The following is a 14772-nucleotide window of genomic DNA, read 5'->3' as shown; positions in this document are numbered from 1 at the left end:
GATAAGTCAGCAGTCGTTCCCCTAGAGGATATTCAGGTTGATAGCAGCCTGAATTATATTGAGAGACCGGTCGCAATTCTGGACCGGAAGACCAAGACCTTGAGGAACAAGGAAATTCAGTTAGTAAAGGTGCAGTGGCAGCACCGGAAGGGGTCTAAGTGGACGTGGGAGGCTGAGGAAGAGATGAGGGAGCAATACCCAGAGTTATTTGCAGATTCAGCCGTAGCAGACTTCGAGGACGAAGTCTGAGATAAGTGGGGGAGAATTGTAACGACCCGTGTCCGGTATGGTAATTCCTTGGTATTTATTTTGAACTTTTGCAAGAGGGACTCGGCGAGTTCATAGCCTGACTCGCCAAGTAGGGTCGGGATTTCAAGCACGTGATTAGCTGGCGACTCGGCGAGTCCATATTCTGGACTCGGCGAGTCTGCCCGTCTGGGAGAAACCCTAAATCCCCAGGTTGCCCACTATTTAAGCCACCTTATAGCCCCCAATCCCTCCTCCTTCACCCTCTAAAGCTGTGAGAAAACCCTAATTCGTTCTTGAGCGATTCTAAGTGATTTTGTGTGCTAATTGTGAAGGCTTGAAGAAGGAGAAGAAGAAAGGAGCAAGGAGAAGGATTGTAGAGCAGAGATTCAAGGGAAAGCAACAGCTCTTTGAGGTATTCTTCTGATTTCCTTCCCTTTTATGCTTTGAAACCCTTTCTAGATCTTGTTTAAGCCTTTCTAAAGCCTTATGTTGATATGGAAGCTCTCTTATGCCGAGATAACCTTAGATCTGTTCATTTAGGAGTTGTAGAGCCCAGATCTATTGCCTTTATGGAGCTATTTTGCACATTAACCCTAGATCTACCCCTTTTAAGCATCTTTTAGCATTTATTCCCTTGTTCATGCGTTTGTACACGTAAAGTTGGAAACTTTACGTGGTAAATCAGCTTATTGGACTCAGATCTATCATTTGTATGTTCTGGATTTGATCAGAATCGAGTGTAGAATAGTTGCATGGCGGTGACTCGGCGAGTCGGAAGAACGACTCGGCGAGTCTAGTCGCGAGTCCCTGATTTCTTCCTTTCGAGCGGTATCGAGTGGGACCAGTGAGTAAGGGAGTGGACTCAGCGAGTTTGAAGGTAGACTCAGTAATCGGGGGACTCGGCGAGTTGTTCATACAACTCGGCGAGTCCAAGGCAATCTTCTTAAGCTCAAGAACAACTCGTCGAGTTGTTCATAGGACTCGGCGAGTCGGATGAAGATTGTCTGAGTTCTTGGATCGGGAGAGTACTCGTCGAGTCGATGCCATACTCGACGAGTAGCAGCGAGTTGAGTCGAGGAGTGAGAATAGGGACTCGGCGAGTTGGCGGCCCAACTCGGCGAGTCAGGTCAACTATGGGTTGACTTTGACCGAGAGTTGACTTTGTCTGAGAGTTGACTTTGACCAAGGGTAAAAGAGTCATTTTACCCAGTGCAGTGTTTAGTATTTGATGTAGTGTGTTTATGGACTTGTAGCCGGGGAGATACCGGAGCAGCAGCAGCTAGCTTCCAGAGCCATACACTCAGCAGCCAGTTCACGAGGTGAGTTTCCCTTCAGTAGGAACGGGTCTACGGCCGCAATGCCGGCCCGTGTAATTATCAGTAGTTCTGGTCTTTAGTCTGATGCAGTAGCTAGAGTGCTTGATGTCTTTGTGATTCAAGCATATTCGTGTATGTGTTCCGGACTTCGGTCCGATGCAGTATGCAGTATGTGTGATTATAATAGTTGTTATGTGTTATGCTATGTCATGATCAGTCAGTTCCGGACTTCGGTCCGATGCAGTTAGTTCCGGACTTCGGCCCGATGCAGTTAGTTCCGGACTTCGGCCCGATGCAGTTAGTTCCGGACTCTGGTCCGATGCAGGGGACAAGGTCCCAGTCAGTTCCGGACTTCGGTCCGATGCAGCTAGTTCCAGACCTCGGTCTGATGCAGTGGGCAAGGCCCAGTATGTGATTTATATGTATTGTATGGTATGTGGTAGTTTGGGGGAGCTCACTAAGCTTCGTGCTTACAGTTTCAGTTTTGGTTTCAGGTACTTCCGCTTGTAGAGGGAAGAGCTCGGGATGATGGCATCGCACACACCACAGCTTCAGCTTTTATCCTGGGAGTTGATTTGGTTCTTGATTTTTATATGACATGGATATGATACAGTTTTCCGCACAGTGTTTTTATTATTATTTTGAGATACATCATGTATGGTTTATGATATGACACTCAGATTATGGTTTTTGGTTATGTTGAAAAACGAAATTTTTGGGTCGTTTCAATTTTTCAGAAATCAAATTTTTGTGGTTTTTAGGTTCGCTCCTAATAAACTCTGAACAGTCAACCTCATCCTCTACAGAGATTTCACTCATGTCATCGTCCTCATTAAGTTCAGATGCATTTTCAACATCAATTTTATTTTCTGAACTTAATTTGGTACTCAATGAGTCAAATTTTTGTATAGTTTCGGCTCTGAGTTTCAACCTATCATTTTCATCCAGAATATTCTTAAGCATGTCTTCATGGTCTTTGGACTTTATAAACGATTCAATTTTGTCCAGGCCAAACATATAAGTGGGATTTACATCATTTGAAGATACAACACTTTCACACTTGTATGCTTCAGCATCGATTTCATCCTCCTTTAGCTCAAGGAAGGGCAAAATCATGCGATGTATCTTCTGGCCTATTTCACAGTCTAAATGCAGTTGAGTAATGTTAGTATAAAGTCTTTTTGCAATCAAACAAAAAACATTTCTCTGTTTTAACAACTTAAGATTGTCCCTTTGCAAATAGATATATTCATCCCTATATTTAACCAGCTCCAACTCCTTCTGCTCAATCCACATTCTTCGCTCCTTCTTTCTTGGATGATACCTTGCTTATTTGGTCAGTCAGATTAGAATTCGTGACACGTGTTTGAGTTAAACAACTATCTAGATTTGAAATTCTTCAGTTCAAGTTATTTAATTCTTTTTCATATGATGTTTGTGGAATTTTAAATGAAACAAAAATGGATTGTGCCTTCTTGATCAGTTCATCTAGTTCACTGATCTGCACACTGAGAGGCTTCGCTGTAAAGCACACGTACTCTCGCTCCTTAGCCATTTCGTTTCCACCATCAGTGTTGTATCCCCTCATCTGGGATACATCTGTTACCATCAAACATCTTCCACTGGCATCACCACTCTTCGCCACATAAGCCTTTCCATGAGTAGGCTTTCTCACTTCATCATCTTCTGAGTCGGTCGACCACACCTGTACACCACCGAACTCATCATCATCTACCGAATCCTGCACAACAAGAGCATTCATAGAGGGATTAGTAATAGCTTTCTTCCTTTTGATCTCCTCCAGTCTTTTTAGGAGACTTGCTTCTTCATCCTTCTCCTCATCTTTCTCTGCCATTTTCTTCAACACGCAATCTTTTGCGTAGTGATTTTTCCCTCCACAGTAAAAACAGCTCACACCAGAATCAGCTTCACCCTTCGCTTCTTTCTTTGGTTCTTCAACCTTCGGCTCCTCTTTCACTTTTTCAGAGTTGTAGCTTCCCTGCCAATTTTGGTTCTTGTTGGTAGGGAGCTTCTTTTTGATGAACCTCTTGGGATTCGACATCATCATTGCAAAATCTTCAGATGTCAGATCGTAGTCTCCCAGATTCAGATCTTCTTCTTCTGCTGCTGCACTCTTACCTTTAGACAGAAGGGCCAAAGACCCCAAGTTTGAGACCACGCTCTTCTCTTGTAGCACAATATTTTCCTGGGATTTCAGAATTCCCACCAGTTTCGCCAAAGAATATGATTTGAACTGTTCATGCGCTTTAACCGTCGACACAACCGCCCTCCATTCGGGTCTTAGGCCATTTAAGAAAGTGACCTTCTGTTCGATGAGCTTTCTTTCTATGTCATGTTTGATCATCTTACTAAGAAGATGATTGAACCGATCAAATGTTTGTGTAACAACCTCCTCTGGCTTCTGCTTGAACTCTCCAAATTCAGAGAGAAGTAGGGTCTGAATCGAGTGTTCCAAATCTTCATCTGTGGAATACAGCTCTCGCGGCCGATCCCAAATTTCCTTTGCTGTACCACAAGAACTTACTAACCGGAATGTGTCGGATTTAAGGGCGAATCGAATTAGTCTCAATGCCTTAATGTTGCATTGGAACTTCTCCTTTTCGTCCAGAGCGACGTTCTTCACATCTTTTAATAGATCATTGTACTCCTTCTGAGTATTAATGATTCTTGAAGTGCTTGAGTGAGCGAAGGGGCCAACTGTGATAGCTTCCCATATCAGGTACCCGTTATCTTCCGATCCGATAACGTAATCTTCAAAATGGTGCGTCCACACTTCATAGTCTTGAGTGTAGAGGATTGGGATTTTGGTTGTTGATCCGATGCTGTTAGAGATGTTGATGGGATTGGATTGAGAATCGTCCATGATTGATCGTTTAACCTGTTATAAGATCAGACTTTGTAATATGTAATATTAGGGCAAGATGAATAATTAAAGAGATACGTCAAATATGGAGTGACGGCTCAATAAATATCAATGAATGCGGAATAAACCCTAATCACTTCTTTCACAGAAGAGATGTGTATGAATTACACAGTCTCCCGCTCTAATACCAATTGATGAGTTGAAAAACTCTTTGATCGTATAGATCTTACACAGGTTGATCAGAATAAAGCAAACAAAAATATCAAACAAGAGAATGAATCAATAATGAGCTGAATGATTCAATAGATTCACGCCTCAGCAGAGCTCGATAAAGAACTTCCACTGTAGAGGCTTTTAGGGTTACAATCGATAAAAACTATATTCGCTATGAATGATCCACTGAAAAGCTACGTACAAAGATGCATGCAAGCATCTATAAATACTAAACCCTAATTAATAAATCACGGATGGACAGGCCCAATCCGGATACAAAATTGGACTAAGGACTGAGCCCAAGACGCAACACATATTGGACCCTACAAAGTGAAACATACATCTCGATTTGACACAATCAAGATCGGTACTCCATTCCATGATACCACCTCCCTCACATATATCTCCGCTAGCCTCTCTGTAGAAGAGCTCTCACTGATAGCAAGTAAATGAGCGCTCTTCATCAGCTGATCAACGATCACCCAAATTGCATCGACACCCCTCGCGGTCCTCGGCAATTTGGTGATGAAATCCATAGAAATCTGTTCCCACTTCCACTGGGGAACCTCAAGTGGTTGCAACTTGCCATGCGGATGCTGGTGCTCGGCCGTAACCCTACGACATGTCAAGCACCTCTCAACAAACCATGCAACATCCCTCTTCATACAGTGACACCAATAGTCTCTTTTCATGTCCAAATACATCTTAGTGGCCCTGGGATGGACGAGAACCTCGATCCGTACGCCTCCTCCATCAGGATGGTACGTGCCCCGCCCGTAAACGGTACCCAAATCCGACCCTAAAAGGTCATAAGCCATTGACTATTGGTAACAAACTCCGATACCTGGCCAATCACCCGCTCTCTCTTGTGGTTCTCCGATCTCATAGCCTCTGCCTAGGCCTCTCGGATGGTATCCAACACCGGAATCATCCCTGTCATCCTCATACAAATATCTCGTATTGGGGCACTCTTCGCCCTACGGCTCAGGGCATCGGCTACCACGTTCGCCTTACCCGGGTGGTACAGGATCTCGCAGTCGTAATCCTTTATCACATCCAACCATCTCCTCTGGCGCATATTCAGGTTGGATTGATCCATTAACTACTTCAATGGCGCATATTCAGGTTGGGTTGATCCATCAGATACTTCAAACTCTTGTGGTCTGTGTATATGGTACACCAAACCCCATACAAATAATGTCTCCGTTTCTTAAGGGCGAACACCACTGCCCCCAACTCCAAATCGTGGGTGGGATACCATGTCTCATGAGGCTTTAGCTGCCTCGATGCGTATGCTATCACGTGTCCTCTTTGCATAAGCATCGCACCCAACCTCGATATAGATGCGTCATAATACACCACGAAATCCTCCATTCCCTCCGGAAGGGCTAACACCGGTGCTTCGCATAATCTCTGGCAAAGAGTCTCAAACGAGGTCTGCTGCTCGGGACCCCAAGTAAAAGCAATGCCCTTCCGGGTCAATCTGGTGAGGGAAACGACAATCTTGGAGAAATCTCTGATAAATCTCCGATAGTAGCTAGCCAACCCCAAAAAACTCCTGATCTTGGTGAAGGATCTCGACACCTCCCAACTTATAACAACCTCAATCTTGGCCGGATCAACCAATATTCCATTATGATTAACGAGGTGCCCCAACAATTGGACCTCTCATAACCAAAAATCACACTTGGATAATTTAGCATAAAGCCTCTCCGATCTCAATACTCCAAGGATCTCTCTCAGATGCTCCTCATGCTGCTCACAGGATCTCGAATACACTAGAATGTCGTCGATGAACACAATCACCGATCGATCCAACATCGTTCTGCACACTCGGTTCATGAGATCCATGAACGCTGTTGGTGCATTGGTGAGCCCAAAAGGCATCACCACGAACTCGTAATGCCCATAACGAGTCCTAAACGCCATCTTCGAGATATCCTCATCACGCACCCTCATCTGTTGATATCCAGACCTCAAGTCTATCATGGAGAACCAAGATACACCCTCCAACTGATCGAACAAATTGTCGATCCTCGGTAGTGGATAATGGTTCTTGACCGTCAACTTGTTTAACTCCCGGAAGTCAATGCACATCTGGTGTGAACCATCCTTTTTCTTGACAAAAAGGATCGACGCTCCCTACGGCGAGCTACTCGGTCAGATGAATCACTTCCCTAGCAGCTCCTAAAGCTGTGAGGATAACTCCTGCATCTCTGGTGGCGCAAGGCGATAGGGTGCCTTGGCAATAGGTGCCGCTCCCGGAACCAAATCAATATGGAACTCCACCTACCTCTCCGGGAGCACACCCAGCAACTCCTCGGGAAAAACATCTGGGAACTCACGCACTACCGGAACCTTATTGATAGAATTCGGCCTCTCTGCGGCAACTATCACATAGGCTACAAACCCTCTACAGCCATGTTGTAGACTCTGTCTTGCCCTGGCAGCCAAGCAAAATGCTGACCCAGATCGGGTACCCACGCCATACACTATAAGTACTCCCCCACTAGGGTCTCGTATGGTCACCATCTGACACTCGCAGTCGATAACAACTCCAAATCGGCTCAACCAGTACATGCTAACGAAGACATAGACATCCCCCATCGCAATCGGTACCAGATCTATCAGGAACTCAATGCCGAAAATCTTGAGTACACATCCTCGAATCACATCAGTAGAAAAAATCGCTCGCTCGTTAGCTATAGAAACTTGTAGAAGGCGATTCAACACCTCCCGTCAGATACTGATGTGATGGATAAACGCTAATGACATGAAAGATCGACTCACACCCGAGTCAAATAACACCAAATCAGGTATAGAATTCATAAGAAAAGTACCTATGCATACCACCATATATGCACAATATCTCAAAATCAGTAATAGTAAATAAAAGAATACATACAAGCCACAACATCGGGCGCTGCGCGGACCTCCTCCAATGTTAGGTGAAAGGCTCTCCCACGAGCCTTTGGTGCCTCGGTCTTCGCTGGCCGGACCTCGGTAGCTCTAGAAGCAGGTGCAGATCCTTGTGCTGATCCCTGACGTAGTTGTGAGCACTCGGCCTTCCGATGGCCAGTCTGGTTGCAGTGAAAGCAAACTGAAAACCCCTTGGGGAAATCCCTCGCGAAATGCCCCTACTTGCCACACTTGTAGCACACCCATGCTCTGCATACTCCCTCATGGCTCTTGCCGCACTTCCCACAAGTGCGGCCCTTCTGTTCCCCAGATCTTGAATCAGCAGGCTTTGCCCGCTTGGCTGCCGGCTGTGACTGCACCGGTCGCCTGTCCCTCCTCTAAGACTCGGCCTCCTCCCTGGCCTGTGTCTCTAGCTCAATATCCCTCTTCTGGGCATTTTCCAGGAGCTCGGTAAATGTGCGCTATGTCGAGTTCACCACGAACTCACGAATGTCTCTCCTCAGTATGCTCAGATATTGGCTCATATGTGCCTACTCGGTACACACGTGCTCAGGGCAAAGCAACGCCCTCTCATGAAACATCCGTCTAATCAAAGTCACGGACTCCGTCCCCTGCTTGAGGGAGAAGAACTCCTGCGCCAACTATTCCCTCTCCACCAGGGGAACATACTCATCTCGTAAAATGGTGGTAAACCTCTCCCAGGTCACCGCTGTAATCTCTGCAGAAGTGAAATTAGCCGTCATAAATTTCCACCAGTCCTTCGCTCCCAAGCGAAGCTGGTTCAAAGCGAACCGTACCCTCAGATGCTCCGGACAAGATCAAGTGTAGAAGTATCCCTCAATGTCAGAGATCCACCTCATCGCGTCTATCGGATCCTGAGTCCTATCAAACTTCGGTGGCATCGTGTTGCTGAACTCTCGGTACAGCAACGAGTCACCCCACTGTGGCCTCGCGGCAGTGACAGCTATAGTGGCTGCAACAGCAGCCACCTCAGTAATAGCAGCATATCTCTCGTCAAACGTCTCAATCAGTGTGGTCTTCATAGACCCAAACATCTTCGGAATGGCCTCCCAGATCGCCGCGGCCACCTCGTCATAAATCATCCGACGAATCTCCTCATCGCTAACGTCGTTGCCCCCTAGTGTGTGGCGTGTCCCAACCATGATGTCTCTGAAACACAACATAAAAGAAATTAGAGACTCACACAATTATACTCGCACTCGATACTCAACCCTACTTGTTCCTTACTACCCTAAGGATTCTTACTTGGACTGCTCGCTGATCCGGTGTTCTAGTAGTACGGGCCCTATACTACCTTCCACACCACATTAGTATTCATCCCAAGTCCTCCTCCTAGGATCCCAGATAACAAGTACACTATATCTCACTAAGCACAAGCTACCCTTTAGTAGACCACTCATAAGCTCCTCGCTGCTACCTACTGACTCTCGAAGTAACTCATAGTAGCAGTAATCTCCTAGGCTAAGCCATTACAAATCAGGACACTCTAGTCCTATATATGAATACCTAGCCTACTCTAGCATGCATAGCATATCACATAATATCTCATAACACATAATGTAAGGGTATTTTGGGAAATCACCATTCGGGCGCTTGCTGATCATACACACTACTCCATTCTGCTTTTCTCAAAATCTTTTACTCTTTTAGAAAAATTGTTTCTTTTATGAAAAATTTTCTCAAATCCTCAGTTTGAGTTCAAATACGCCCGAAGGTGCATCCGAATCCCTCAAACCAAGGCTCTGATACCAACTTGTAACGACGTGAATTTCCAAAACATTTTTTTTTCATTTTTATAACATAACATATTTCATAAAGTAATCACAATTCAAGTGTATCAAATATTATCCCAGTGAAATATATCCCCAAAATCTCAAATACATAATACCTAATACTCTATCAGTGTGTACAGATCATGCCGGTGCCTTCCTGCGATCCTCGCTAGCACCTGAAACACATATCACATAACACGGTAAGCATAAATGCTTAGTGAGTTGCCCAAAATACCACATACACCACATAAGCCACTCAAGGCTATAACTCGGTATGACCCTTTGGTCAATGTGTCTCAGTGGGACCCTCCAGTCCCGTAGCTCGTTGGACCCTCCGGTCCGGTCTAGCTTGTTAGACACTCCAGTCCGGTCTAAATCGTTGGACCCTCCGGTCTGGTCTGATGGAGGATCCTCTGGCCTCATGAGTCGTTGGACCCTGTGGTTCGGTCTATATAACAGATAGCATACATATAACACAATGCACATAAATCTCAAACATACACATACACATAAGACCCTCTGGTCTGCACATAGATACCACTCTAGGTAATTTATAGTGAGAAAACTCACCTCGTAAGATGTCTATAGAACACTCGTGCTCAAATCCTCGATCTAGCCTCCGCCTATAAAAATGATAACATCTCTAATCAATACACTCCTTACATCCTCCTCTCTAAGAATGGGTAGAAGACTATTCTACCCCTCCCTGACCTCTCTTTAAATCAGTTTGACCAACCCTAAGGTCAACTGAAGTCAACGTAGTCGATGGTCCAACATTGACCAGACTCGTCGAGTGACCATGTGTGTCCTCTGAATCCTCCTAAGGCCTTACTCGACTCGTCGAGTTAACCTTTCACTTGATGGGTTACGACTGATCACAAATCGCGGGGCAACCCAATCCGACTCGTCGAGTCTTCTTATGGACTTGGCGAGTTTCCTCCATGGGAATACTCATTTGACCTTCTGAGTTCATATATGATTCTCTAACCTATATATCTGACCTTCTAACACCCAAAAGTCATGTAAAGGTTCAATCTTTATGTCCATGCACGACACGTCAAGCTTTATTTGATGAAATAGCTCTTAAAATGACATCCTAGATTCAAAACTCCTATGGGACTACGTAAAGTTGGATGATTGGGAATCTCTGGACCTAGAAGGGTCCAGATCTATAACACAACTTGCAAGAGGGGTTTGAGGCATTCAAAACCCTAAAAATGAAGTGATTCAAGCCCTAACCCCAAAAATGGAATCTACACAATAAGGAAGAAAAGGGGTTCGATTTGGTACCTCAGAATGCAGCTCCTTGCGTGAATAACTTAAAACAACAACCTCCTCTGGTCCTTCTTGCTGGAGCTCTTCTCCTTTCTTGAAAAATCATGCCAAAAAGCTCAAGATGGCTCTCTCTCTCTCTCTCTCTCTCACTCTACACACTCAAGCTCGTTAGGGTTCTCTCTTCTGAAAAGGTAGCCGCAAATGAAGGCCATAGGTGCCTTTAAATAGGGCTCAGGCCCAAAGATTTAGGGTTTCTGCCAACAGCACAGACTCATCGATTCGAGTCATCGACTCGTCGAGTCCATTCATTAATCCGAGTCATCAGTCGCGATCCTACTCAATGATTTTAGGCGTCAACTCGTCGAGTCCCTCTTCATAACTCAAGAGTAAATACTTAAATTATGATACCTGGAAATCAGGATTTTACCATAAGCGCTACACATCCAGGGGAATTAAATCTGAGAGTTTGGAGCAAGGGCTTAAGTGAGTAACTGTTTTTTCGAATGGTTGGGGTTTAGAGTAATACATTGAGCGTACCCAACTAGTACGATGCACGTAATGGCCCCAAAGGGTGTATGTTAGGCATACTAACTGAGTTCGTGGGGGCGTACTCGGCCAGGTCGAGTTTTCTTGATTTTTTGACCTTTTGGACATTTGAACATTGACCAGGAGTTGTCTAGGGTTGACCATTCGATATTTGGGCCTTTTGGATATTGGGCCTTCTCGTGATAGGTCAATGATGGATTTGGGCCCAATTTACATATTTGGGGCTTAGTGAGCATTATGTTGTCATTTCGGGTTCGGCTATCATTCGGGCTTGGATTTGCTTTGGACTTTTTTGGGTCATCTATAGATAAGTGTTTGGATTAGGGGAAAGTAAATGGGCTTTAGGGTAAGGCCCATGTAAGGGGTTGGGCCTAATTTGGAAAACTAGGTCATATGTGGGCTTTGGATGACTTTCGGTTTGTGGGCCTTTATGATGGGGAGTTTGGCCCTTAGTCTTGGACCAAACTAGGTGAAGGGTAAAATGGACTTTTAGAAAATTTATGGATTATTAGATTTGGTTTGGAACCCAATTGTTAATTGGGTGTTATTTGTTTGATAGCTCGGGGATTCTAGCGGATCTACAGTCAGAGATATTTTCATGGGATCAGCTGTTGAGGTGAGTCTCCTCACTATACTATAGGTCAAAGGTATCAATGTCGGCCCATTTGGTTTATGTATTATACGAAGACCGGCGTAGCCTTGGCTTTTGTATGAATGACCAGGAGGTGACTCATGGCAATCTGTATGCAAGACCAGAGTATGAACTCTGGTAGTCAATTAGTTAAATAGTTGTAGATTGTATGTTAGTTGTCTTTGTGATTCTTGTATGGAAGACCACGAGGTGTCTCCTGGCACTTGTCTGTAAGACCTAGGGTTTTGGCCCCCGACCTAGAAAGGAAAGACCATGATACGGCTCGTAGCATAATGGCAAGATTATGGTTGGCACATAGCACATCATATTATATGTTTGATATGTATGGCTTGTATGTTATGTATGGTATATGGTATTTGGGGAACTCGCTAAGCTTTGTGCTACAGATTGTGGTTTATGGTTTCAGGTACTTCAGATTCGAAAGGGAATGTAGAAGAATTGTATTCGAGAAATCGATTAAGAACAATGTTAATCACTGTAATGAACTCAGAACGTAAATAAGTCTTTGAGAGTTTTTATTACTCTCAATAAGCTCAGTTACAAAACATAGACTATGAAAGCTAGAAAACTCGTTAGTCTAAACCTAAGCTCAATCCCTATTTATACGGAACATTAGAGTACAAAAAATACTAAGTCTGGAACCCTTACGCTTCGTACAAAAGAGACTTAGTAAATACATTACATATGAAATAGACTAAACACAATTCGACTCTTTACAAGACTTCAACCCTTACAATCTCCCCCTTTGTAAATGAGTCGAACTACTCAATTTGTAAGAATCTGAGCAACAAAGTGCAACATCCTTCATATCTCTAAAGACCATGTTAAAACCTTCTTTAACTCCTTGTCACCATCATTGTTCTTCGTGCAGTTGTTCATACGAACTATAAAGTTCATATATTGTGACGTTGTGTATCTTTCAATCTCAGCAACTTGAAATAGAAACCTCTTAGCCTCCCCTTTAGTGTCCTTCCCAACAAACACTAAACCAAATGGTTTCGAACATATCTCTCCATCAGCATACTTTTTCAACTTAGCTTGTGTCTTCGAAAATTCCATTGCAACAGATACTTTCCTATCCATACTCGATGCCAACTCTTCGTCAGTCAGGGCAAGACAATCATAATAATTGTCAATGAAGATTTGATGTGAGCAAGACCTAGTCTGAACACATCTTTGTTTGTACCCTTGATTTGTGATGCCTCCATTTCTTTTAAAAGTAATGCAACTTCAATAAGATCATTCAAGTTCATTAAAGGGAAGTATGCAACACTAAAGTCTACTTCTTGATTATTTGCATGAACAACATGATACCTGAAGTTTTGTATCATGTTTTCGAACAAGACATCCTTCTTAATGGCAACAAATTTCTTGATCTTGATCAGAGACCACACTTCATCTTGATCTTTTCCAAGTACAACATGAAAACGAATTTTCATGTGTGTATAATCATCAGTGTTTTTGAATTTCTCGCTAACCTTGTATTGTGCAGTAATAAACATCGTTTTGTTTATCGGAAAGTCCAACTGACAAGTATCAGTGTTAGCAATTGAATAACTCTTCCTTGGTTTCTTTTCGAAAGCATACATGTGATTGAATGCAACTCTCAATTCGATAGATTGATACGGATATAACTTCTTGGGATCACCTTTGTCCATACCAGGTGGATCATTCTCCCTCAACCTCAAGATACTTTGAATATGCCTCTGAAGTTCGATTTCAGCCTCAACTTCTGCTTTCTTTTCTTCTTTAGATTTTTCCACTAACACACCTTTCCCTTTATCTTTCAAATCAGGATTCGGTTTCACAGAACTTGAACTACCCCCTTCTTTAGCCGAACCAATTACAATCCCTTTTGGTTTTGTAATTGGTTTTGTGGTAATGATAGTTGTTGAGATAGTATCATACTTCATTGGAATTGTAACAGGAATTTTTGTAGAAAACACCTTTCCAACAACTTTTGAATCTCCAGTTGTTATCTTCTCTCCTTCTCTCTTCTTATTCACATTCACTCCTTTGCTCACCTTCGTTTCTCCCCCTTGCACCCCTGTGACAACAGGCGAGGCATTCTATGGCAACATCTGAGCAAACTTGGAGATAAGAGCAACAACTTTCTGAATGACTTGATCAAGTATATTCAACTTCTGGGTAAGGAACTCAGGAGTTAAGAGTGATGTTGGAGTAGGCTTCGAAACAACTTCTTTTAACTCCATAAGAAGAGTTTGTAACTTCGCAAACTGATTGTTGTCTTCAGTTGCTTTATTGTCTAACTTCGGCACCATGTCTTGAAAAGTCTTAATAAAATTGGTAACAGCTCCAGCAATTATATCAACCTTCTCCTGAAGTGAATTCTACTGAGAATTCATATTGTTGAGTTCCTGAGAGACTTCCTTCTTCAATTCTTCCAATTTCAAATTGACATCTTCTCAAACCTTTTTAACGTCTTGTACGAAGAGAACATGACGTTCCTTCGCAACAGCTTTCAAATCCTTCAAGGCTCCTTCAAAGTTTGTTGCTTGAGTCTTGATACGAAGATCACTATTTTGATCAGAAATATCTAACTTTTCAAGAAGTCTTCATTCAGAAGCTTTGATCATGACATCGACTTCAATACCCGAAACTGAATGTTTTGCTCCAAAATCAGCTTGGGACTAAAGAAGTGAGTTTAACTTCCTGTTCAAGGTTTTAAATTGCTTTCCTAACATTAACATATGATCAGGAATCTCCTCCTCTTCCGAATCGAAATGCAAGTCTTTGAAAGTTCCTCTAAAACCTCCTCCTTTGGTTTCATCGTCGGAATGATGTTTAGGTGAGTCTGTGGATTGTGATGGAAAAAGAGTAGTAATAGGTTTTTGAATGATAGTTGCAAACAATGGAGATGAAGTAGAGGTGGATATGGGTGGTGGTAATGAAACAAACGGAGTT

The 14772-nt window shown here is 43.4% G+C and overlaps 1 long non-coding RNA gene across 1 annotated transcript; it reads left to right on the top strand.

The window, feature by feature from the left end:
- Positions 1 to 517: 517 nt before the first annotated feature.
- LOC128133890 (uncharacterized) lies at positions 518 to 2288 on the top strand. Its single transcript, XR_008232191.1, has 3 exons — positions 518 to 661; positions 1503 to 1568; positions 2060 to 2288. It is a non-coding gene; the product is annotated as an uncharacterized LOC128133890 (long non-coding RNA).
- Positions 2289 to 14772: the final 12484 nt, after the last annotated feature.

Source organism: Lactuca sativa, chromosome 4 (assembly GCF_002870075.4).
Source record: "Lactuca sativa cultivar Salinas chromosome 4, Lsat_Salinas_v11, whole genome shotgun sequence".
Lineage (NCBI taxonomy): Eukaryota > Viridiplantae > Streptophyta > Magnoliopsida > Asterales > Asteraceae > Lactuca > Lactuca sativa.
The sequence above is the reverse complement of the archived record's forward strand: the minus strand, read 5'-3'. Positions and strand labels throughout refer to the sequence as shown.